Consider the following 25,534-nt stretch of genomic DNA (forward strand, 5'->3'; position numbering starts at 1 on the left):
TCAGACAGACAGTCAGACAGACAGTCAGACAGACAGGTCGCTCCAGAGGTGACCGGGGAATCCTGCGCTCTCTGTGCCGGCAGACAGAGTCTCCTCCTCGGCCACTGCTCCTCCTCCCCTCCCCTCCCCTCCCTCTGCCCTGGTTGCGCGTTGGGGGATCCAACGACGTCACGCAAGCGCGCGCACACACACACACACACACACACACACACACACACACACACAGACGCACACACACGCCCTCTCTCTCTCTCTCTCTCTCTCTCTCTCTCTTTCTCCCTCTCTCTCTGCCGCTCCGTCTCTCTCACTCTCACTCTCCTCTATGCTGCTATTCTGGGAAGTGGCGCTTGGAATAACCCCCGTGTGCGTAAGAGTGTGTGTGTGCGTGTGTATGTGTCTCCTGGTTTCACCCTGACACACGCACACATACACGCTCACAACACAGTCAGACACACACATTTACAGTCTGTCTGACTGCAGTAGTGGAGCTCCGGCAGCAGAAATCCGGTCGGAAAGGATTCCTTCCATTTTTACGCGCAACTTTTCCTCCGTCGGCCGCCTCGCCGCAACGTTTCCACCGCTTCCCCTCGACTGTTTTGGATTTCTAACAACCATCTCCCGGCTGTTTCTAACGGGCAACCAGCGAGGAGTGCAAGCCCGCCCGGAATCGGATCTCCTGTCACCGGGGTTTGCTTGTTGTCATTCTCGCACGGAGACGGAGACGCGCAGCCGGAGCGCAGGCAGAAGGTAAGAGCGGAAAACCCTTTACCGGACATATTCTCACACATATCACAGTGACAGCGGGTTTTTTCTGCGCCATGGCGGACATTATGATGTGTTTTCAAGTCACTTGATCTTTTGCTTAGCTTATAAGGACAAGGCTATGCAGGGGGAATACCCCGGGCACGCATTGCATTGCATGCAGATTACCCGGGTTGCGTAATATCCTGAGGAATTTGCAGTAGCCTGCACGGCCAGGCTGGCTACAAGGCCGGGGGGGAAAGAGAGATAGAGGGAGAGGAGGAGGGGGCATGTTGGTGGGTATTAAGCTGTGAAAGTAGAAGCTCGGATAGGTATGATGGTGTAATTTTTGCGTGTGGAAGGTCGATATTGTGCATTTGTGGGAACACAAACAAACCCGCAGCAGGTTGCTTTGAACAGACTTTCACCTGCAAATCCCTGTAATATTCATATCCTATAATCACTGTGCAGTTCCTGCGGAGTGTTCAAAAGTGAGTTGAAGCTGTGACCTTAGCGCACTCTCTGTGGTCGTTTCCTTGTTGCTGCTACAGTGCTGTGACAGCTTGCAGATGTTCAGATAGACGCTCGCTGTACAGTAGGTTATGTCTTCAGAAATGAACGCTGGAACACAGGCGAGTTCTTTTTCAGATGGGAGTGACTTTATCTCATATGCTCATCGTTTGTTTCCTCTGTGTATGTGTCTGTGTATGAGAGAGAGGGAGAGAGAGATGGTGGGTGGTGCGCTGGCTGGTTCCGGGAATGTTCCATGACGTGTTGTCGTCTAGTGAGGGGCCCCGGCCGGGGAGACTGCGACGCACGGCCCGGCCCTGCTCCTCTCTCTGTCCCTCTCTCCCTTTAACAAGCCTGCTGACACTCTTGTGCTGGAAAATATGTCAGTCTTTCCTCACTGCGTTTCCAGAGGAGAGATCTCGTGTGTTATTGCACGTCATAATCCATCTCTGCAGGGAAGCGCCCCCCCCCCCTTTTTTTCTTTTCTTCCTGCACCTTCACCTCCTCCAAAGAGAGGTCAGAGGTTAAAGGTCAGGGTCAAACACCAAGATATGCAACAGGTGCTGGAGATCCAGCTCAAGGACGCTGCACAGCGGGGCAGATGATTGGCAGGGTGAGGTTTGAGCTGCAGGTCTGCAACAGCTGAAGGACACTGTGCCGGATAGCTGGTGCCGACATGACTCTGCTTCTCAGAGCAGAAAGCAAAATGTAGACTTTAATTTGTCACAGAAAGAACAAAAGAAAACATTAGAACCCAACCAACAGGACCAATTAAGATCAAGCAGCTTCCACGTCAAAGGCATGCATTAATTAAATAATTACTATTTTTATAATAAATTATTAGAAATAAAACCAGTAAAAACTGCAAAATATCCACAAAAATTTTGTTGTGAAAGCAGGATTTTAATGGTAAGAAATAATTTCACTAGCTGTTTTGTCACATCTGTGTGTTTTTTTGGCTTTTTGTCAAGAAAGGCAGCTAATTTTAAACTGACACAGTAAAGGTGATATTTTTGGAAACAAAATAAAGCTGTGCGCACTGCAAACTAATTAGAGAAAACGGCAGGAATAAATGAGCTGTGAAATAAAGAGAGAACTGTCAGTGAGCGCTTTGTGTCTGTGTCTCTGAGCTGCAAAAGAAAAAGCATCCACTGAGACTGGCCCCGAGTGTGTTTGCGGTGTTGGTGGGGTTAGCAGTGTGTAGCTGAAGAGATCATTACAGTATGTATTCTGCTGTCAGGACACATGCTGGTGACTGTGAGCGTGCACGTCTCTGGCAGATGCGTGTTTGAGAGTGTGCACGGGGGAAGGCCGACCTACGTACCATCTGTCCTGCTGCCACCTCAGATGGGCATCGTGGTGTACTGCGTAGGAGCACACATCCATGCACACACGCACGCACACACGCACACACACACACACACACACACACACACGCACACATGCGCCCGTTACCAGGGAGGACAGGCGTATGGAGAACATGCATGAGGTGTGAGTTGATATTCTGCACTAAACATTCAATTAATTTGCTACTTAGGCCTTGTGGGAACTCTGTGTGTAGATGTGTGTCTGAGGCAACAACATGCTGCAGTTGTACAAGCAGCAGCAGCAGCAGCAGCAGCATCAGCAGCAGCAGCAGCAGCAGCAGCAGCAGCAGCAGCAGCAGCAGCAGCAGCAGCAGCAGCAGCAGCAGCAGCAGCAGCAGCAGCAGCAGCAGCAGCAGCAGCAGCCAGTGGGGCTGGAATGATCGCCAGAGCCAACAGTTCTTGATCCTTTGCCTTGAAGATTTGTTGACAGTAATCACTGTTGCACCGGGGCCCACAGTGTTTTGGGAGCATTTCAGTTTGGAAGTGGCCAAGTGTTTGCATCTGGGCCACTCGAGTCTTAAAGGGCCAAGTACCTTTAGCTCGGACTAGGCTGCTGGCTTCACCACAACAGATGTGTTCACTCATTTATCAGGCCTGGACGTATGAATAGCCGGAGATCTGCTTTCTTTTGTTTGTCGTTTCCCAAAAGTAAGATTGATAAAATAAATATTAATCTTATTTATTTAAAGGCTTGAGTCTGTCTCAGTTAACTTAGGGTGAAGGCAGGGGACGCCCTGGACAGATCACCAGTCTATCACAGGGCTACACATAGAGACAAACAATGACACTCATATTGACACCTACGGACAATGTAGAGTTACCAATTAACCTCAACATGTTTTTGGACTGTGGGAGGAAGCCGGAGTACCCAGAGAAAACCCACACATGCACAGGGAGAACATGCAAACTCTGCACAGAAAGATCCCAGGAAGGCCAGGATGCGAACCGGGGATCATCTAGCTGCAAGGCGAAAGCGCTAACCACTGACCACTGTGCAGCCCACATTCGTTGATATGGTGTAGTTAATCAAAATTGTTGGGATGCCATTTTACTCTTCTTTACAGTCTGATTTTCATTTATTTTTTTCTAAAGTCCAAATATTTTTCTTTCATATTAAGTCTTTTATTAGAGATTTTTCAGTTTCACACACAATATTGTGTGTATGGATGCTTCTGTATAACTACTAAAATATTTATAAATAAAAATACTTATGGAATGTGACTTCTCTAATCATAAAATTGCATTAGAAATTATAACAAAAGTGAGCTGAATAGCAATGAAAACACATTTTATTTCTTTTTGAAAGCTGCTGTAGGTCACAAGGTATCGTTAGGCTATGAACATATTTTTAGTCAACAACAAAGACAGAAGATTTTGTCTGATAATTATTAATTTGGGTTGTTGTTTTTATATGACTTTATCAGCAAACTTATTCCACTTGCCTGCATCGGAATCTTTTCTCATGGACTATATAAAGGTCACCCAAATTCTAAGTAAATTAGATTTATCTAAACTGTTGTTTTCAGGGGCTACACAGTGGCTTGGTGGTTAGCACTTTCACCTTGTGTCTACAGGATCCCTGCCTTTCCAAGATCCTTCTGCATGGAGTTTGCATGTTCTCCCTGTGCATGCGTGGATTTTCTCTGGGTACTCTGGCTTCCTACCACAGTCCAAAAATAATGCTCTGGTGTATTTTTTAACTCTAAATTGTCTGTAGGTGTGAATGTGAGTGTGATTTTTTGTCTCTATATGTAGCCCTGTGATGGACCGGTGGCCTGTCCAGGTGTCCCCTGCCTTCACCATAAGTCAGCTGGGATAGACTCCAGCCCCCCATGACCCTAATGAGGATTAAGTGGTGTATAGATGATGGATGGATGGATGGATGGATGGATGGATAGTGTTTTCAAGGACCCCTGCGATGATCTGGTGACCTGTCCTACCTCCAGAGAATAAAGTGAATATAGCTAAAGGATTGATGGATCGAAGTATTTCCAAGAAATACCTTTACACAGGAATATAGTTGTAAATCATCATGGATCGACTTCTTCCAAGGCACACAGTTTGAGAACCACTGCTAGCCTAAACTTGTTGTGATGTTAATGTGGAACATGGGTTCACCTTGAAAGAAAGTGGCATGACCTTACATTGCCAAGAGCTCTGTGTCTCCTATTTTGTGTGTATTTTATTCTGAAATAACTTGAAAGTGATGCAGTTATCACAGTAAAGTATAAAGACTGCTGGAACTGAGCCCCCAGTATGCCAAGGTCCTAACAACGCTTCTCCATTTATTCATTCTTTCAGTCATTCAATCCAACCTTTATTTGAACCATGGGAAACCAGTGAGGGCATGCCCTCATTTTCAGTGATGCCAGGAGCACAATTAAATCAGACAACAATAGAACACAGTTCAAAACAACAACATTCAAGAGCGGAGTGATTTGTAATCATGGTTTTAAATTGACCTATAATTATTAGCCCGAGGACAGCTGCCTGCATGAATCAGTCTGCCACATCCAAACAGCGCCTGTCTTTGAGAAGTTGTATATGTCAGTGAAGCAGTGTCATCCTATTTACCAACATGGCATATGCCAGTGACATAAGGCTGTTGCATATGCTAATGTTTACAAGCATATTGTCAAAGTCCTATGAAAACCTCTGAAATGTCAGCTAAGAAATGCAGCTTTGTTTTCACATTTGGGACAGTACATTTCCTGCTCACAGAATAGGCTTTTAACTATTGTGTTTAGCCTAAAAAGTTGAATAATTCTCTCTAAAAATATTTAATATTGCAAAGTAATATTGCAAATTTGCAAAACTAGGGAGCCTAATTTTAGAAGATTCAGATATTATAATAAACTGGTTTCCCAAAAAATCATAACTGAAGGTCCTCTCATCGTTTTCATGACTTTCAAACACATCTAACAGTCTCCTGCACTTGATGGATTTTGCATAGCTGTCATGGAGATAGATTCATTGTCAGCTGTCATGTGGTCATATACCGTATAGTTGGTTGATTTGTGATGTGAGCAGCTCCCTCATTTGATTACATTTCAGTCCTGTGGAAGATGCATTAGACCAAAGTGATTTACATTAAGTGTGCTGCAGTAGTTTGACACTCACAAAGTCTATTTTGGCTCAAAATCATTAGCTAAAGCTGCCATTATGTTAAAAAACAAAACAGCAGCAGCAGCCCGCCATGTTAAATTCAACTATCTATCCTTTTTCACATATCTTATGTGTTCCTTATTGCAGCAGTCTGTCTGTCTCTCTGTCTGTCTCTCTGTCTGTCTCTCTGCCTGTCTGTCTGTCAGCCGGTTAGCTGCAGATGTGTGAAGTTTGCATTTGCCGTCAGTTATCACAGTGCACACATCATAGCTGGAGAATTTGAAATGACTGCAGATGTATGGCATGGTGTGAAAAAGCAGCACACTGTCGCGCGCAGACACACACAGCTTTCATTACAGCTCGGAGTCACTGATGTGCAGAGCGTGTGCAGATGAGGCTAAACACCACGGAGCAATAAATCTTCTCCTCTGATAGAATTAGCAGCCGAGAGTACATCTTGTATTTACTGCTGAAGCAATTAGTTAATTACATAGATCACCCAGCCTCTGAAAATTGCTCTACTTTTGTTCGTTATTGCCTCTTTTCAACTGCATGTTGATTGTTAATTAGTTAAAAAGTAGTGTAAAGATGCGGTTTTAGTCTGCTAGTTTCTTCTAAAGGGCAAGAGGTCTAGAATATACCTTTGACCCTCAAAAAGATATGACATGACATTGCTAAGCTTTATATTTTAACTTCTTTTGACTCACCCAGTCTGTTATCAGACACGTCAGAGTTGTTTATTGCCAACAAACCGCATCTGTATTGCAACATAATGCACGTACAACATGGTGAACATTGTGTTGTTTTGAATTCAATTGCACAATTTCACCAGCATGTGTGTGTGTGTGTGTGTGTGTGTGTGTGTGTGTGTGTGTGTGTATGTGTGTGTGTGTGTGTGTGATCACCTGAGAGCTGTAAAGGAACCTGAGAGCGCTCCGGTGACCGAGGTCCTGACAGCGACGGCTAAATTATTAAGACACACCCACAGGTGTACACACACACAAAGCCTAATGAGCTGGTTGACCAGCTTCTGCAGGTAAACTGTTCCTCTGTGGTTTGGTTTCTTATCTATATACAAATGATGGAGGAGGTGAGGAAACGGGGAGAGGAAAGAAGAGGAAAGGAGAACAGGACAAAGTAAGAGGAGTCGCTGTCAATAGAACAAGAAGGGATGAAAGAGGGATGAAGAAATAGATTTGGAAATAAGGAGAGAAGAGAGAGAAGGAGGGAAGGAAAGAGAAAGAAAGAAAGCAAGAGAAGAAGCAGAGTGGTAGGTGGGGGAAGAAGAAAGAAAGGAAACGCTGGGAGAAGGAAGAGACCGAGAGGATGGAAGATGAGGAAAAGTAACTGGGAAAAATAAAGGACAAGAAATTAGGGAATAGAAGTGGAAAGAAGTGTACAGATATGAGGGGAAACAAGAGGAAAGGAGACAAGGAAAGGAAAGGAAAGAAGGTGAGAGTAGAAGCAAACAAGTGTTTAAGAGAAAGAATGAGGGGAGAGTGGATGATGCAGGAGAAAGAGAAGGAAGAGGAGGAAACAAGGACTAACAGAGCAGAAAGAGGAGAGGAATTGAAATGAGGACACAAGAGAAGAGTTGAAGAAACAAGTGCACAAGTGAGGAGATGGGAGGAAACAAGAAAGGAAGATTAAAGAATGGTGAAAAGAGAAGGAAACAAACGTATAAGAGAAAGGATGAGATGAGAAGAGTGGATAATGAGGCAGGACGAGGGGAAGGAAGAGGAGGAAACAAGGAATAACAGAGCAGGAAGGGAAGAGGAAATGAAACAAGGATGCAAGAGAAGAGCTGAGGATATCAGAGGAAAGGAGAGGAATCGAGGTGAAAAGAGGAAACCAGAGAGGAGGAAGGAAGGAGTGGGGGATGATGAAGGAGGAGGACGTGAGAAGTAACAGAGAGCAGGAAGAGGAGAGGAGAACGGATGAGAGGTTTCCAAGCTGCACCAACAGAGGAGTTTGTCTCTTCTGTCGGCTGACACACTTTTCATTTGAACATTTGAAGCACTTTTCTCAGCGGGGTGTGTGTGTGTGTGTGTGTGTGTGTGTGTGTGTGTTAGTGTCTGTTGTCCTCAGCTGTACAAAAAGGAAACTCTCCCTCCGTCTCTCTCCGTCCTCGCCGCCAGCTGAGGACATTTTTTTTTCATCCCTCAGCCAATCAGTGATCACCTTGAAGCTCCCTGAAAACTCTGTGGCTCCATATCAGCCAATTGTAAGGCTGCTTTTTAACAAGAAGGGAAATGTGATTGTTTTCTCTACCTCTGAGCCGCCTGCTGGAAACTGTGTGTTGATTTGTGTGTGATGGGTATAAAGAGGTTGATATCGAAATACAATCCGTCTGCACTCAAAGGGAGGCGCTGGATGCACTGTCAGGTGTGTTTGTGGCTGTTTAAATGGACAAGGAGATGATGCAGAGATAGACGGAGGAAGAGAGAGGGAGCAGAGACAGAGAGAGACCTTTACCCAAACTGGCCTACTTTCTCAACAGCTTGTAATTAGCTTCACTTCATGCATTTATGCATCAGACAGTGAAGCTAAATCAGTGTTTTGTAATCAGGAAATCCCAACAGACACAAGCAACAATCAGTTTCCTCTGCTGTACATTACATTTCCAATACGATCGCTTAAGATATGCTTGGATGCTTTCGAGTAACACTGTAATTTTCTTTGACGATATGTGATAGTGATCTGAGGATATATCACCTCCTCTAACCAGTTCACTCTGTCTGCAGTGTTTAAAACAAGATTAAATTTAAATAATAAGCTTGATCGATTTTCAGATAAAAAGTGAACAATTCTAAACATTTTCAGGTTGTAGCTTCTAAAATGACAAGATTTTCTGCTTATCCGGTTTGATTTTGTTAGGGCCTTACTATAATTATTTAATTAGTTAGGCAATTTGTTAGAATTTATAATATTTTTAGATTTTAGATTTTTACTCCTAACATTTCAGTTAGCCTGGTTAATTTGTATTATGTAAAATATTGTAGGGTCCTAACCACAAGATTTACATCAGTTAGGTTAGTTACATTTTTGCATAATTAATATTATATCAACAATATTGTAAGGTTTTAATTGGAACATATACATTACTTAGGGAAATACACATAAAAAACAATACTGTAGGGTTCCAACCTTGTAATAATAATAATAATAATAATAATAATAATAATAATAATATCGTATTAACCATGAATTGATGCTGATGTTAAGTCCAAGTGCCAAAAAATAACAGTAAATCATACTTAATGGATGTAAGTCCAATTCTTTGAGCACAGAGTAAATGGAACACTGTAAGCAAAGCAACTACTCTCTGTCAGAAGGAAAAGATCTTCTAAAGGCTCCAAAATGATCGATATCGCATGTAGCAGCTTGTTAGCTAGAAAGTTAGTCACCGTTAAGGACCAACTGGGCTGAGTAAAGATAATGTGGATGTTAAGAAGAAACTAGGCCCTACATCATAAGCTAGCAGTAAGCCAACAACACCCACACTAACATGTCTTTGTTTTTGTTTGCACAAATGTGACATAATTGAGATATAACCTGTAAATACAACTTCTGCATTGCGAGAAGACACCTCTGAAAAAGTTTGGCTAGCAGTTTACCCTCGCCTTTATACATTAGTGCTAGCCAGGCTAAACACTTGCTAGACCAACAAACACAAAAGCAAACAGGATATCTGCATTCTTGTTTCCTGTAGCAAAGCAAACAAATGAACCTAAAGACATTGTGATAGTCATTTGACGAAACAGTTGATAGCAGTCTATCAACTCTTGTGCAATAATAAGTTATTTGCAACTTTAGAGTTTCAGTGCGGCATTTGAAAGGGTTTGAATTTGATTAGCTGGTTTTTAATTGATACTTTTGGTTAGCCGTTCTAAGATTTAACAGCCAGTATCACAAATGTCATTATGACTAGTCAGAATTACTGTGCCTGATGTCACTCAAACCAGGTTTCGCATTGGATTCTGGCTCAGAAAAGAATTTGAACAGCGTGAGAAGAAGTTGGTGGTTGTTGTGGTGGATGCGATTGTCAGAAAATGTGAAATAGGACGAGCTTATCATCAAGAAGTTTGTAGAGAACAAAGGCTTCATTCATTAGAGACTTGTGGTCAAAATTTACTAGACCTTTGGCCTCAGACTGCTCTGACAGCAGTAATATGTCATATGTGGTCACAGTTGCAGTGTCGTTGTGTGTTTAAAAAGCAAACAGCTCCCACCTCCAACTTGCCGTAGATTCTGATGTAATTACAGATATCTGCAGTGTCATTTCAGCTGGTCATTTCATAACTCCACTTCAAGATATCTACAACGTCCTTCTGACTCATTCAAACTTAACTTTTATGGTATTCTAAAATAGGACAGTGTAGATATCTTGAACTGGAATTACAATCTGTCATATTTCAGCTGCAGATATCTGCAGTTCACATTGCTGAATTGAGAATATCTGTAATAAGAAACCTCATATACATGACTGGTAAAAGACGTGGATATCTGAACTACTGTAGGAAGAATTTAATTACATATATCTAGCTATTTACAGTTAGTAAAACTTGCCATAGATACTAGAATTAAACGACTGAAATGCCGACTCTAAACAGTTCTTATACACTCAACCATTTCCTTGTTTGGTTTTTGTCGTTTTTCTTCTTCATAGATGAATAACTGCCCAAATGCAGATGACATGACATCATTTTTCCAGCAGCTCCAGTGTAGTATGACAAAACAAAAGAAAGGTTCCTGTGATCTAAAGCACTAGTGATCATCAGCTTTTGATGTCAGTCGCCCTTGAATTTGCTGCCGCTATTTTGCCCCGACACTCTACAGTCAGACCGGAAACTATATGGGTTTCTGCACCCACAGAAATGAAACCAGAGCCAGAATACGTATCAGTGGCAAAATCGACTGTTGAGTTGTTCATAAAGTGTCAAACTCTCACTTTCTCACTCATTTTCTCACTAAATGACGCACGCTAGGTCCGCTGTGTCAATACTAGGGTATAAAACAACTCCTTTAATGAGCTGAACTTTGCAAACACATGGTTTGCAATGCATTTGAGGGGATTTTTTTACTGAACCGTCATGACAAAACATCTGTTTATCACAACTCATATACCTGTACATGGCATTTTCTTAAAACCATTGAGCTATGTAAAACATTTATTTGCAGCCTAAAAAAATAATGAAAAATAGCTAAACAAAAATAAATTAAAAACTTTTTACATTTTTAAAAAAAAAACTCCTTCATTTGTAATTGTTAGAAATATCTTCTGAGCTGCCCTTGTTGCAAGATGATATTATTTACTGCTTATTTTAACCATTTCCCCCCCCCAAAAATAATACAATTAAATAAGAATGTTTGTAACAATGTTAAACCATCTGACTCAGTCCCAGGCTTTGCAGCTCAGTGTGGTGTTATCTGCTACCATGGAGTTTGTGGTGGCACGATGAAAACACCATCACAGTTACTCCTGTAGGTTTAGGGTGAGTTATTTGCATATCCATACAAAAGATAAAAACACTTCAAAAAATATCAGGGGATAAAAAGAAATCCAATCTCAGCGGGCGAGGCTGAACAGAAACCCCAGTGGGCTTAAAAAAAAAGAAAAAAAAAAAAAACATCATCACCCAAAGAAGAAAAGTGACAAAAGAAAAATGAAAATCAAGATGACATACCGATGACACCAGTGATCTGAAACTGCTAAGACAGAATGTCATCTGTTTTTATTTGTTTATTGTTGGATTTATCGCGGAGTTTGAAATGTCAGTGCCAAACGCTCAGAATCCTCTAAGACAAGAGACTTCAGGGACTGAAGAAGTGTTTTTAGAAACTGATGATTACAAACCACAGGATCAACATGTCACTAGTGTTGTCGTGGAGATTTTACAAAAATGAAACTGCTTTTTCAATAAATTTCCTGACATCAATTTAAACTCCACACTGATATTTATGCGCTGAGAGAAGCTCGTGACCTTTGAAACTATTCAAGATATGTTCACAATCCATGTTTTAATTTTTACATGACATGAACAGAAGTACGTGGACACCTGCACATTAAACACAGTGTCATGGGGCATTAATCAGGGATTTGCTTATATTTTGTGGAAAAAGCTTCGCTGAAGTCCATCAGTGATGTCTGCTGGTTTGGCATGGATCACCACTGGTGTTCCTTTTCATTCCAAAGGTGTTATATGGGGTTGAGGTCAAGACTTTGTCCAGCAAAGCCTTTTCACACCAAACTGGCAAACTGTTTCCTTATGGACCTGGCTTCATGCTTGGGGCCAATGTAATGTTGAAACAGGAAAGGACCTTCCCCAAACTGTTGCCACAAAGTTAACCCATGGAGCAAACTATTGTTTGAATTATCTTGCACACTGTAGGGAAATAGTTTTAGTTGGCAGCAGTTGCTAGGCAGCCAGCACCGACTCCGAGAAGTTTATGATCATTCCAGATTAATTTGATGCAATTTAAGTTTGGTTGAACTTTAACGATGCTTTAGGCAGATTTTTTGTTAGCTTAGCTTAGAGTAAGACTGGTTTTCCTACTGCTGTTGTGCTAAGTGGGGTTGCAACTAAGGATTATTTGTATTATTGATTAATCTGTGTATTATTTTCTCAATGATTAATTTGATTTTTAGTCTATACAATGTCAAAAAAGGTTAAAAAAAAAAAAAAAAAAGGCCGGCATTGTTTCCCAAAGTCTATAATTGACATCATCCAGTGTCTTCTTCTGTCAAAAGAGGTTCAGTTTACTACCAGAAGATGAAAGAAAACCAACATTGTCTGTTTTAAGATTCTGGACTCAGATGATTCCGACTTTTTGTGGCTTAAAAAATTTACCGAATAACTGACTATCAAAATAGATGGCGAATAATTTAATAGTTGACGGCTAATTGATTAATCTTTGCAACTCCTGTGCTAAGCTATGTTAAGCAACTGCAGGGTGTAGCTTTACATTCGACTTACAGACATGAGGGTAACGTTGATGTTGTCTCACCACACAGTGAAATTTTCAGTCTCTGTGAGACCATGAGGGTCTGCTTGGGTCCATGTGATGTGTCCACAAGAATCTGCTCCAACTCCTGTGCTAGCGTCCATGTGCATCCCAAAATTTTAATTTTATCTATGCTTATGCTACTGAATAATACAGAATAATACTATGCATGGTCGGCAGTAAGTAAAAGTAGTAGAAGAGCAGCGACTACGAGTCCGTGGGCGCTCATAGCTGTTTGTGTGCATGTCTGCACCAGGCCTAAAGACTGCATGGGCATCTGGGGATATGTCAGGACAAGCAAAGAAGTCAGAGATGTTGTATGCATGTGGCCTTTGAGTGTGATTACAACTGTTGGATTTACATACAGGTTCTCTGTTTCTCTTCCTCCCTCAGGGGCAGTTTGTGGACTTGATAAACTGGACGAGAGGACAAACAGTTACACCAGGTAGGATCCACAGAACAAATAACTCTGTGCGCATGTATGATATGGTTATAGCTTGCACTCACACACGGAAACGTACAACATGAAAATACATAAAATGGGTTTATAAAGTTGCTTTTCGTATTGTAGTGAGTGAGTCGTTGTAAGGAGAAAGTGAGTGGCAAAAGCAATCTAGTAACTAAAAAAGCAATCTAGTAACTAAAGGCTAAAGATGTTAAGTTAATCCCTTAAAATGCAGTAAAAGGCTGCAAAGTAAAATATGGTAATAAAAAAACAAAAAATCAAAGCAAAACAAGAAGGCAAGTGTCCTTAAGTTGGTGAAAAATTCAAGTATTGCACATTAAACAGTTTTGAGATGTTCAGAAATAAGTGTTTTTCATCACAATTAAACAGTATGTAATGTAAGAGTAGATTTGTAAAGCAAAATGTGGTGTCAGTGTAGAGAGATGTCACATTTCACACGATAAAACTAAATTAGTGAGGAAAACGTACAAGAGTTGCATTGTGTTCCAAGGTGAAGTCTGTCAGCACAAACAGAGAGCAGCTTAAACACAAAGAGAGAAAAGGATCGTTGTGTTAATAAACCATCAGTGTGAGTTAAAATGGCTGATTCTTTTGTCATGAGAAAGGGAGGGAGGCTCACGTAGAGAAACAGACGGTAAGACAAGGAGGCAGTTGAGCTGTATTCATTTAACCAGAATTACTCTCGCTGTTTTTTCCCGGCTGGTTGCCGAGGCAACCGGCCAGCTTCATTACTGGAGGTGTGACCTCGGCTGGGAGTGTAAATGACGAAGCTCACTTTAATGTTCCTGCTACCTGCTATGATGTAAAGTTTCTGTAATTTTCTTTCCTTTACAAGCTTGAAATTGTTTGTTATATGAGCTAATTCTGTTCTCTGCACTCACAGTAATCAGGCTGGGGACTCCAAAGTTTTGGGCCAAAGTGGCAGAACTGGTTATTCAGTGTAAAACAGTTGCTAACAATGGCAAGACATATGTGTTATCTAAAAACTTAGAAAATATAGAGATGTATTTTGCTGTTATGTTGATGAAATGTGACAATATACTTAGCTCTGCTAGCTATTTCAACAATAATTGTGTATTTTCTGCCAGAAAAAAAACTAAAAACAACAGGGAATCCTGTTGTAAGATCATTTTCATGTTAAAATCAGAAATTTGTGGTATTAATGGAAAAATAAATCAAATAACAAAATGAAAACAGTAATAATCTTATGTTGGCAGCGATGTTTAATATTGGAGCTAGAACCTGCACATGCATGTCATTATTGCTCAGGTTGTTGTGTCTCACCATGACACATCTGCATTCCTGTATTTATCTGAAACATGCTCATTTTTATTATCCTGTGATTGTGAGGAAAAGTAATTTTAAAATTTTCTGTTTAATCACAGAAATCTTGGCACAATTAGTTATGAAATGCTGAAATTATACCCTGAAACATCTTCTCTGGCTTTATGTGCTGCAAAGAACCAGAAGTTGATGCATTTTTTTAAAATATTGCATCTATAGAAATATAGTGGCTTTCACATCTAAGGAGCGCTAACAGTGCAGTTGTTTTCTGTGTAGGAGACCATCAATGCTACAAAAAAGATTGGGAAGATCAAAGGCCAAGAGGCTTCACAACCTTGAAAACATATTGTGCAGCATAAGCATCTCCCCACAATGACCATGAAGGACAAATGCTGTATTTTGTATGACATTTTAAGAGAGTGTTAGAGAAAGGAGTGTTGCAAGCATACTGGTAGAGCTGATAGAAGTTGTGACAGACAGAGGATAATACATGAAGGAGAATCTGTGAAATGGGTGCTGTGGTGAAGATTAAACCATAAATTCTGGATGGAAAAGTGGTGGTACTGGAGGTTTTAAGATCAGGGATTGGCCTTTTGCTTTTTCAAATTTGTGGCGCTTGCAAATACGATGGATAGCAGAGGAAACCTCGTATTGTGTGTGTGAGAGTTTGTGTGTCAGTGGTGTCACTTCGTCTTCCTGTGTCGCAGGCGGATCGGTATCAAGGACGAGACGAACTACTGTATGTCATCCAAACATCCTCTGTCTTTCCCCTCTGTGTGTCTCGCTCTCACATCATTCCTTCTTCTATACAGTACATGCTGTCACCCACGACTCTATTCGTGTGTGTGGTTGAGTCAGTCTGTGCACAGAAATAGATCATGTAAAGCAGAGATTACTATCTGCACCTCAAAGCATAAGCGTGTGGGCCTTTAAACTTCATTCAGTGTCACCTTAGTATGCACACAGGTACACACACACATGCACATGCACACAAACACACAACTGAAGACCTGCACAGGATATGCGTCAGCGCTTGCAGAGTGTGCGGTGTAAAATGCATACGCTCTGTGTGTCGCAAATGTCAACGGCTGCTTTAAACTGCGGCGACCTGTTCAAACCGATAGAGGCTGAAAATACGTTTCCATGCACGTCCACATCTTTTTATGTGCATTTTGGATTTCTGCTCGAGCAAACTGAGTGGAAGTCGCAGAAAGTACAAATATTGAAACATTTGGTGCTTGATTGGTGTTTAGAAGTTGTGGTATTGATAAAGTGAACCTGTGAAAAAAGGCTGGTGAAAGCTGAGCTGCAAACAATGACATTGTGGCTTCTTTGCATGGATATGCTATGACAACTGGATGTCAGACTCCCACAGGGTCTGAGACTTTTCTTTATTTCCCTTCTTTGTTTCCGTATTGTCTGACCTGTTCCACCCGGCCTTGGCGTCTCTTTCCCTGCACATAAAACTAGCTCTTCTGTCTGGGAAAGTTTTGCAAATATTGAACTTTGCAGATAAACAACCCATAATCAAAAAATGTTTGCAGTCAGAGGATTCCTATCGAAAGAGAAAAAAATCTGTTCTTTTTTTCTCTTTTGTAACTGTGGTCTATTGGGAAATGGATACACGTGGGATTTTATGTTGCAGTCGTAAAGGTGGGCATGAGGGGTAAATGAGCAGGGATCATTTAGGCTGCATACCCATGATTCTGCTCTATTCTTGTTTTATTTTAATAGAGGAATCCATAAAATAGCATTATCATTAAGAGCTTTAATTGTCTAATGATTTGACAGTATTGCACACCTAGCATATGTGGACTGTGATGCGGAATGTAGCTTTTCATTAATGACACCTGTATTGTTGTGTGAGTTGCACCCAAAACAAGGTTGGGGTGGTGTGGAACTTCAGGTTTGTGTAATATCACTGAGTTAACTTTTACAAACTACAGCAGACTATGTAGGGATAAGGGCACTAAGCAACCATCAGCTGGTACCAAGAAAATAAATTTCCACAGGTGATCAAGACCCCAACATGGAAGCCCTGTTTGATGCAAAAGTACTAATTTCTGTCATAAAGAAGACATAAAACATAAAAGAATATATAAAGATAGAAGAGACTTGTAGTTTTACATTTACAGAGCAAATCTCCACAGTGAATCTCTGTGATCATATGCACCACTTTTGCTCTCTGTCATGCCTGGTACATGTTTCATCAACTGGAGTGAAAGCAAAGTGCTGCAGCAGCTGCTCCCCAAATGGTCCGCATACATTACATGTTCGATGCATATACTGTATGTAAAATATGGACGTAGCCTTCAGCTTGGAAAAGTGAGGGAAACACAGAAGTGCCTTAATCCTAAACAGTCTTTCTAATAGCCAGCAGGGGGCGCCTCCTCTGGTTGGTAACAGATCTCAGATAGTATTGAGGTCTATGAGAAAGTTTCCGTATTTCTCTCTAGATTTGTTACTTCAGTAAACATTTGTCAATTGAGTAAATGATCTAAATCTCTAGTTTCAGGACTGCTTGAATACAGCATGGGGTTAAATTTGCAAATTAGGATCCCATTTAGGGTAAAATAGATGATAAAGGAGGGTTTGCTACTTTATGACATCCAATGTCAAAAGATGAAGATGGTGACAAAACAAATGCTAGTAGCTACATTCAGTTTGAAATTTGAAAAAAGGTGCAAGATCTGTATGCAAACCTTTCTAAATGAAGAGGGGATAAAAAAGAATGCAAAAGAATATCAAATTAAACAGCTGTAATTCCATAGGTGTGTCAGATTACCTGCACATGGGCCCCATACATAAACAACAGTCTAAATGAGGTATTGTTGTAAGTCTCCTGAACAGCTTTAATGCACGTTGTTGTTGATTCTCCAAGCCTGGATTATAATCATTTCTGTATTCTAATAATATAATAGACGAAAATAAGCAACCAAAAAACTAAAAGCATGACGAGCATATGAAGACAGGACCTAACAGAGAAATGGCCAAACAGCTAAGAGGCGACAAGATTCAAACTCCCTGACTGCTTAAACCATATCACATCAAAAAATAGCTGAAAAACACACCAAATGAGGTGAAATAACAAAATGAAAATTCCAAAAAAAGAGATGGAGAACCAAATGGAGGTGTGGGCACCATGGTAACCACAGAGTTGGTACATTGAAAAGAGTCCGAGCAAAAAACACCACACCAGTGGTGGACAGTAAACCAGTGAGAGCTTTGTATTGGTCTCTGTCAAGTCATTGGCTGAAACACACCAAGAAGTGACTGAAACAACTCACACACACTCAGACACACAGACGCATTCATACATATTTGCACACACTCTTACAAAATAGCATGGTCTGATAAAGAAAGCAGAAAAAAAAGGCAGGAGGTGAAGGGAGAAGACGTGTATGTTGTGTTGCCATGGTGACCACAGCTTGGTACAAGGGATACAAGCTGTGCCCTTGACAGCATCGCATGGAGAGCGAGCTTTGCACACATGTACGCATACAAACACATGTTCGGAAGCACACGCACACAGACATGGACGACAGAGCGACGTTCATGTGTCCTGACAAACAGCTGTGTCAGAATGAATGGCATCCCACCATGTGTGTGTGTGTGTCTGTGTGTGTGTGTGTGTGTGTGTGTGCGTGTGTGTGTGTGTGTGTGTGTGTGTGTGCAGGTCATGAGTGAGATAACAGAGCGACAGAATTTGAATAGCATTATGGGATATGAACATTGCCGAGACAACAGCAGTTAGTTTGGTTCCCATTTCCTCCAGGTAACCAGAAGTCCACTGGCCTCTTTGTTTGTGCATTCAAATTGCATGAAAAGCAGCATGTGTGTGTGTGTCTGTGTGAGAGAGAGTATGGCGGTGTGTCTGAGTGCAGTGCGGCACAATAAAGAGCTTTGGTTTCACTTCCGCATCATTCCTCATGCAAATGACGGCTTTGTTGCTTCTGCAGCCTGCACACTTCCTGTACACGTTGGTGTGTGTGTGTTTGTGTGTGTGTGTGTGTGTGTGTGTGTGTGAGAGAGAGAGACGATACTCTGCATATGTGGTTCAGTGGGTGCATTTCTGCATGTATAGCTGCATTAACTTATGCATGTGTCATAGCTGTTAGTATATGGTTGCGTTTGTGTGTATCTGCTTTGTATTTAGTGTGTTTTCTCTGTACTGTTAGAGCATTTGATTGATTGCAAAAACTTTAATAGCAGCGAACCATACTAACAAAACTGAGGTCATGCTAGCAGCTCTGTGAGACTGTACTTGTGTTTTTTCATCTAAATGTTAGCATGAATGTCTGTTTTGCAGGTGTAATATTGTGTTGTCTCTTGGTGTCAATGAAAGATTTGACTTATGAGCTTACTAAAATTTGTCAGGTTGTGCTGAACATAGAAAACAGTCATCAGTTTGTAGCTATTTGGTCAAGAGCATTGGACTAACTCAAAGTTTGACCTGTTTGATTAAAAGTCTGTAGATCATCATATCATGCAGCAACCACACATGTATGTACAAATACATGGTCTGTATCTGCTGCCAAGATATTTTACTAACTTTGACTTCCTGGTGGTGCTAAGTTAAGCGTCACTAGGAGAGTATTCCCACATAGCCAGATATTTCGGGGCTGGAAAATGATCTGGCTGCGCCTCATTATGATTCTTTGTATTTCTTTAAACCAGCCACATTACTACATCCCCGTTGGCCCAGGATGTAGCGATGGTGCCCCTTCAGGTATCAGGGGAACTGTTTTGGTGGAAATTTCCCCAAAAGAACAAAGGATGTCTAAAATACTGCATGATCAGTAGCCTTGGCAAAACCGTTTTCAGCACGTAGGTTGCTGCTTGGAGTTTGTATCAGTGAAAACAACAGCACATAGATAGCAGAAACAGAGCAGAAAGCAGCACCAAATCATGTCAGAAATGGTACGTTTATATCAGAAGTCTGTGTCTTGTAAATCAGACTGCTAGAACAGTGGTGTAATACGTGTTCAGATCCTTCCCTATGAGCAGCAAAATGTGCCACTGTATTAAAGTAAAAGTCCTGCTTTCATCCCTCTGACTGATTCTAATCATACATGACATTATTAGATTATTAATAGTGAATCATCAGTATGTCAGCTGCATGCAACTGTTGCTCATCACATGATTGTTGAGAGAGGAAAGATTCAGACGTGATCAGCCCATTAAATAGCATGTTAGCAATGGCTAGCATTGTCATACATATTCAAAACTAAGAACATCTCCCACCTTTTATGAAGCTCAGTAACTGTGTTTTAATCCATTTTGATGACTGACAGCACTGGCAACCTCTTGTGGTCTTGTGAACAAGTGTGTGTTAAATCTTCAGCAAAGTGATAAACGTAGGAAGAGGATGTATTTTGCCCCCAAACCACAATCCTTTTCTAAACTTAACCAAGTTCGGTGCCCAAATTTAGAGAAGCAGCACATGAAAGTGAAAGTCAAAACCAGGCAGAAGCCAAAATATGATAAGAATGATCAAATATGGGATTTTTCAGAGCTGAAACTACAGCACTGAGTAACCAGCATTAAGCTTTACACACAACATTTTGAAACCAACACGTTCAACAGTTTGAATGTTAGTCAGAATATGTATGAGTTTTGGAAACAGGACCATCTGAACATGAACTGAATGTTCATCCGCAAATGTGACCTTTAGAGTGTTTTGGCAGTGACATCCTTTTCAAGGGTGATTTTCAGAACAAGTCAGAGCATCACTTGTGGCTGCAGGATGACGTAGAACACCCATCAGCACAAGAACCATTCTGAAAAGAAAGACAGGATGTTTGTGGGAGTGTAGATGGAGTGATGAATGGAGAGGGGGCAAGGTCAAGAGAGGGAAAGGAGGGATTGTAATTAGGCATCCCCCACTGTCTCTGCTTCTTGTCTCCTGCTGCTTTCAGCATCCTTTGCTCTGTAATCTCTGTTTTTTCCTTTTATCTCTATTTGCTCCTTCGTCTTTTCATCTCTCGTCTTCTTCTTTTCTTTCTCACCTCCAATCTTGTCCTGCTATCCAGTTTTTTTCTGCCACCCTCTCTTATCCTTCCACCTCTCCCTTCCTGTCCCCAATCTCTTGTTTTACCTTATTCTTTCTTCTATTGCATCATTTTTTCTCCACTGTCCACTTTCTTCTCTCTTTCATCCCTCAGTTTTCATGCCATATCACTTATTTTCTCTTTTTTCCCTTCTCCCTTCATCTCTCTTTTCTTCTGTCCTTCTCCCATCACTCCTTCTCTCATGTTGTCAGTCTTTTCTTTCCCTGATTTGTCACCCAAACATCTCTCTTTCTTTATTGTTCCCTCTGTTGTTTTCTTTTCACATCTTCTTTTCTTTTCCCAGACTTTTTCTCTTTCTGTCCTTTATTCCACCCTCTCCCTCTTTCTGTACCTTGTGTCTCTTTATCATGTATTTCCTTCCTCCACAGTTTTCACCTGCCACCTTCCTTCCCACATTTTCATACTTTTCTGAATCTCCCTAACCCCGTTCTGAATCTGTTTTCCTCATGCTCATGTCCCTGCCTCTCCCCTTTGCTCCCATTTCCACCTTTTCCACTTCAGCCTTTCCTCTTCCACTCCTTTGCTCCATCATCACGGCCTTCCCCTTTACCTCACCTCCTCCTGTTGTTTCCCCCCCGCCTTCATCTTTTCATCACCACCTCCATCCCTCCATGATCTCCTCTGCCAGGGAGGAACAGGTGGCTCGCCTCTGCTGTGCCACTCGGTGGCTTCCTGCCTGAAACAGAGAGCGATAGAGAGACTGTGGCCCATGTCAGCGCCCTGCCTCTCAGGCTTATAACATGTGATGGACGGAAGGAGGAGGAGCAGGGGGAAGTGGAAAAGGAAGAGGAGAGGGGTCCAACTGAAGGCTGTGATTTTGAGGGAGAGAAAGAGAGCAGCAGGTGCTTCAGTAGGAAGCACTTGTACAGGCGCACACATGCACTTAAAGATAAGAGCCGCTGAGATATTTCTGTGCCCACAGCAGCATCACATCATTTCCGGTCCTCGCAGAGCCTCTGCTGTGTGTCTCAAGCTGGTACTTGCTGTTTTTCAACCTGGAAAAATTTGGGAAAAGCTCAAAATGTCTTCTCTCAGAATCAGAATCAGTGCTATATGCCGAGTATGTGAACACATGCAAGGAATTTGACTCAATTGTTTTCCTTGCTCTCAAAGTTCAACACAGAAAGCACACATGCATTTAAACAAGTCCAATAGGTTAAAGAAAGGAAAATGAGTGTGTAACTACATGTACAGTAGGACTGAATGGACAGGACAGAATGAGTTGTTCCTGACTAATTTAAGTGTTCATCAGAGGGAAGGCCTGTGGGAAGAAACTGTTCTTATGTCGGGTTGTTTTGCCATTCAGTGCTCTGCAGTGCCTACCACTGGGTGGTAGGGAGAAGGTGGAACAGCTTGTGTCCAGGGTGTGATGGGTCTGCAGTGACATTACCTGTCAGTTCCCTAACTCTGGACATATTTAAGTTCTGGATGGAAGGCAGGTTGGCTCCAATGATCTTCTCTGCAGTTGTAGTTGTGTTATAGTCATTTTTGGTGGTGGATCCGAAGCAGACAGTAACTGAAGTTCAGAGAACAGTGTGAATTACGGCAGTGCAGAATTAGATCAGCAGCTCTTGAGGCAGGTCGAATAACAACAGTTTGTATATGTGTTTGTTTTTTTGAGTTATGGAACCTTCTAATAAAATAGTGCTCAACCAACAACTCAAGCTGAAGAAAAGTTAATTTATCAAGCAAATGTCATTATGTCAACTTTCATTTTGTTTCAGTTTAAATTAAACAATAATAAGTTGAGGTAGTTACCAACATTTGCCATTATAATGGTTCATCTAAATCAATAAATTAGATTTTCTAATCCTACAACCATGTAAAAAAGTGAGGCCTTTGCTGGGCCTTTTTGTTGATTGTGTATATGTTGATTGTCCACTTCTGATGCTGGGAGATTGTAGATGTAAGAAACCTGAAGGCCTCTATGGTAGTCACCATGTGTAGGTAGACTCTCCCTCAATTTCCTTCTTTTACCATGTCTGCATTTAATTCCTTTCCTTTACATACTGCCAATATTCAACTCCTCACTTTTTTTCTAAAGAGAATTAGCACATTGGACCTCAGTATGAACATGAGCTGTCCTCAAAAAATGCATGTGCATCCCTCCCAAATAACATCTCCCTTCTCTGTACTCTGCACTATTTTTATTCTCCTCCTCTAATCTTAATCTCACGCTGCAGTTTCTAAAATTGACATATTTAGTGAAACGAGGGGATTGAGCATGTTCCTTTAGCCGCTAGGATTAGCCGTTGCTACTGCTGCTAGCCATCTCCGGAGCTAACTCCATATGCATGGCATTAAGACTGATTAGCTCCACGCTAGCTCACTCACTCTCAGAGTATTAAAGCTTAAAAGCTAGCACAGCTGGCTAGCACCTTGTGCCTCCCATCCGTCAAGCGATGGGGGATTAGCACATGCTAGCGACGGTTAGCACTCAGAACGGTCTAGCAGGCTAAGAATTAGAGCTTCAAAGAGGTGGAAGTAAATCTGGTGCGACCTGAAAACAGCTGAATTTTCTAATGTCTGTCTTCTCTGCAGTCAGAAGTGTTTAAGTATGGAGAAATGTACAGCATGTTATACATATAATACCTGGATGAGTGTTTGACTAACAAGTCTGCAAATGCTTGTCTCTTTTATACAGCTTATAGTGAGGTGCCAACGGGCAATGGGAAATAAAAGAAAAAGATCTATATGTAGTCTTTTGTCAAATATTTCTCTTCAAATTCTAACTCCAGTAAACGGATTAAATGTTTCTCTGTAGGTGCACAAAAAAAAACCTAACCCCCCTTTTTATCTCTTAAAACCCTTTGAAACCCAAGCTGGATAAACTTCCATCATGGTCAAACTAAAATCAAAGGGATTTTCTCTTGGAGACACAAAATTATTTAAGGAATATTCAACCATAAACCATTCACACAAGATTTTAACTTTGCAGAGCGTAGTCAGCTTGATGCAGCTATGAAGGATTTCTATGGTGGCCCAGCAAAAACATGTCAAACAGTATCAAAAGGTCCACAGAATGTCACCACGCAACATTTACATTTGTTTAATTACAAGAGAACTGTTCTCCATTTATTCTTCAGGTTATTAATGTTATTAATTGATAACCAATCAGATAGCGCTGTGGGTGGGACATTCTCCAAGACCACAGAGTGGTCGGAGCCAATGTGGTGCATTTTTAACAAATTTATCAGGAACTGGATGGATAATCAATCTCTACATGAAAGGTACCATCCAAATAAAGTGTGATAGACTGATCGACTGTCCTTCATAAAACCATGTTCTTGTTGAAATTGCAGCCTTTCAAAGGTTCATCCTGAACTTGGTACACTTCCAGTACTGCTGTGATTCTTTAATCTATATTAATTTTGAAATTACGGGAGGGTTTATGTACATTCTTAATAACCAGGTTCATCATTGTATAGATATATTGTTAATAAGATAAGAATCAAAACTGTGAAGATAGTATCAGTATAAATGACACATCCACAGCATAACAAAGAATGCTAATTCAGTGTCAGTGCTCTGCAGCAGTGGATCAGTGGAGTTATTTGAAAAGTTAAAATGGACATTTTGACAAATGAATTCTAAGCCATTCGATAAATCAGTGTTGATGACAGCTACTGAAATGTTCCCTCTCATTTGCACACTACTTATTATTGTTACAGTACACTTCAAGTTAGGTCACATCTGGCTTTTCCTACTTGCATTTAAGGTTTAAGTGGAAAAAAAAATATGAATATTTTGCATATATTTTTGCAAGACCTGTCACATGCAATTACCACCAATATAATACAGAGTTCTCCGCTTTCCCGCAGACTCCTGGATTGTGCTTTTGTCTGTCCGCCTTTGAAATTGATCCTCTTTCACAAACAGTCCCATGTCCAAATAGAGACATTTATTTTCAAACATACATTTTTCCATTTGCAAACTGATCTTCCTTTTGGTGACATGTGTCAACAGTGAGCATGTGTGGAGTTAAAATGTGCATTGTCTTGATTTGTATATTTACTGATAACAGAATTTAAGCATCGCGTATTTTGTAAAATATGTAACCCAGAAGATTCAAACTTCCCTAAAAGATTCCTCTTTTCTTCTTTCTCTCTCTGCCTCTATCGCTCCTTTCATCGCTCTGTGCCTCTCTCCCTCCATCTCTCCGTCCACGCTCTCCCTTCTTTCAACCACTCCGTCCGTTGGCCTCCTGTTTCATCCTTCGCTCGCTCTGATCCTCCTCTCTCCTCCCTCCTCCTCCTCTTCAAAGCTCTGTCTATCTGTCCCTGGATTCAATCCTCCCCTCTCTTTCATCCCCCCTTTTCCTCTCTTCCATCTCTTCTCCTCCCTTCCCTCCTCTCATCTCCTCTCCTCTGTTCTCATCCTGTCTCGACTCGTTTCTCCCCCGTCGGTCTCCCCCTCTGATGTGCTCCTCTTTCCTCTCCCTTTCCTATATTTGCCTTTCTCGTTGCTTCGCCGCTCTTCTTTTCATACTTGTTGTCGTTCCTTTTTCATTTTTCATTCACCTGCCTCACCATACGTTTCTGACTCAGTTTGCTTCGTGCCTCTCATTTCCTCTCCCTTTCTTCTCCTCATTAGTTCTCTTTCTCTTCTTCTCCAGTCCTCGTCCGATCCTCTTAGTATGTCCTCCCTTCCTTCCTGTCTTTCTACCCTCCCTCCTTTCTCCTTTCTTCATGTAATCTCATCTTTTCTTTCTTTCCTCCCCTCCAACTTTGCTCATCTTTTACTCATTTTTCTCCCCCTCCCTCTCCTCCTCTTTTTTCTTCATATCTCTTGTCTTCTTCTGCCGCATCCATGCCTCTATGTGTTCTCCCTTCTTCTGTCTTCTCAACTTCTTTAGCTCTTTTGATTCAGTCTATTCTTCTCTCTTTTTCCTTGCTTCTCTTGTTTTCTCCTCTTTTCTGGCTGCCTCTTCCCCTTTCTCTTAATACTCCTCATTGTATATATTTTTTTCTCCTGCCTTCTCTTTC

General features: G+C 41.4%; 1 protein-coding gene across 2 annotated transcripts in view; it reads left to right on the forward strand.

Moving 5' to 3' along the window:
* The first annotated feature begins 304 nt into the window (after positions 1-304).
* The window catches only part of hivep2a (HIVEP zinc finger 2a), a 126,860-nt gene continuing 101,630 nt past the window's right edge, over positions 305-25,534 (forward strand). For both annotated transcript variants that reach the window (XM_023267747.3, XM_035947031.2), the window contains exons 1-2: positions 305-747; positions 13,122-13,173. The gene's annotated coding sequence lies outside the window, so the exon portion shown is untranslated. The remainder of the gene's footprint in view (positions 748-13,121; positions 13,174-25,534) is intronic.

This window comes from Amphiprion ocellaris, chromosome 12 (assembly GCF_022539595.1).
Source record: "Amphiprion ocellaris isolate individual 3 ecotype Okinawa chromosome 12, ASM2253959v1, whole genome shotgun sequence".
NCBI lineage: Eukaryota > Metazoa > Chordata > Actinopteri > Pomacentridae > Amphiprion > Amphiprion ocellaris.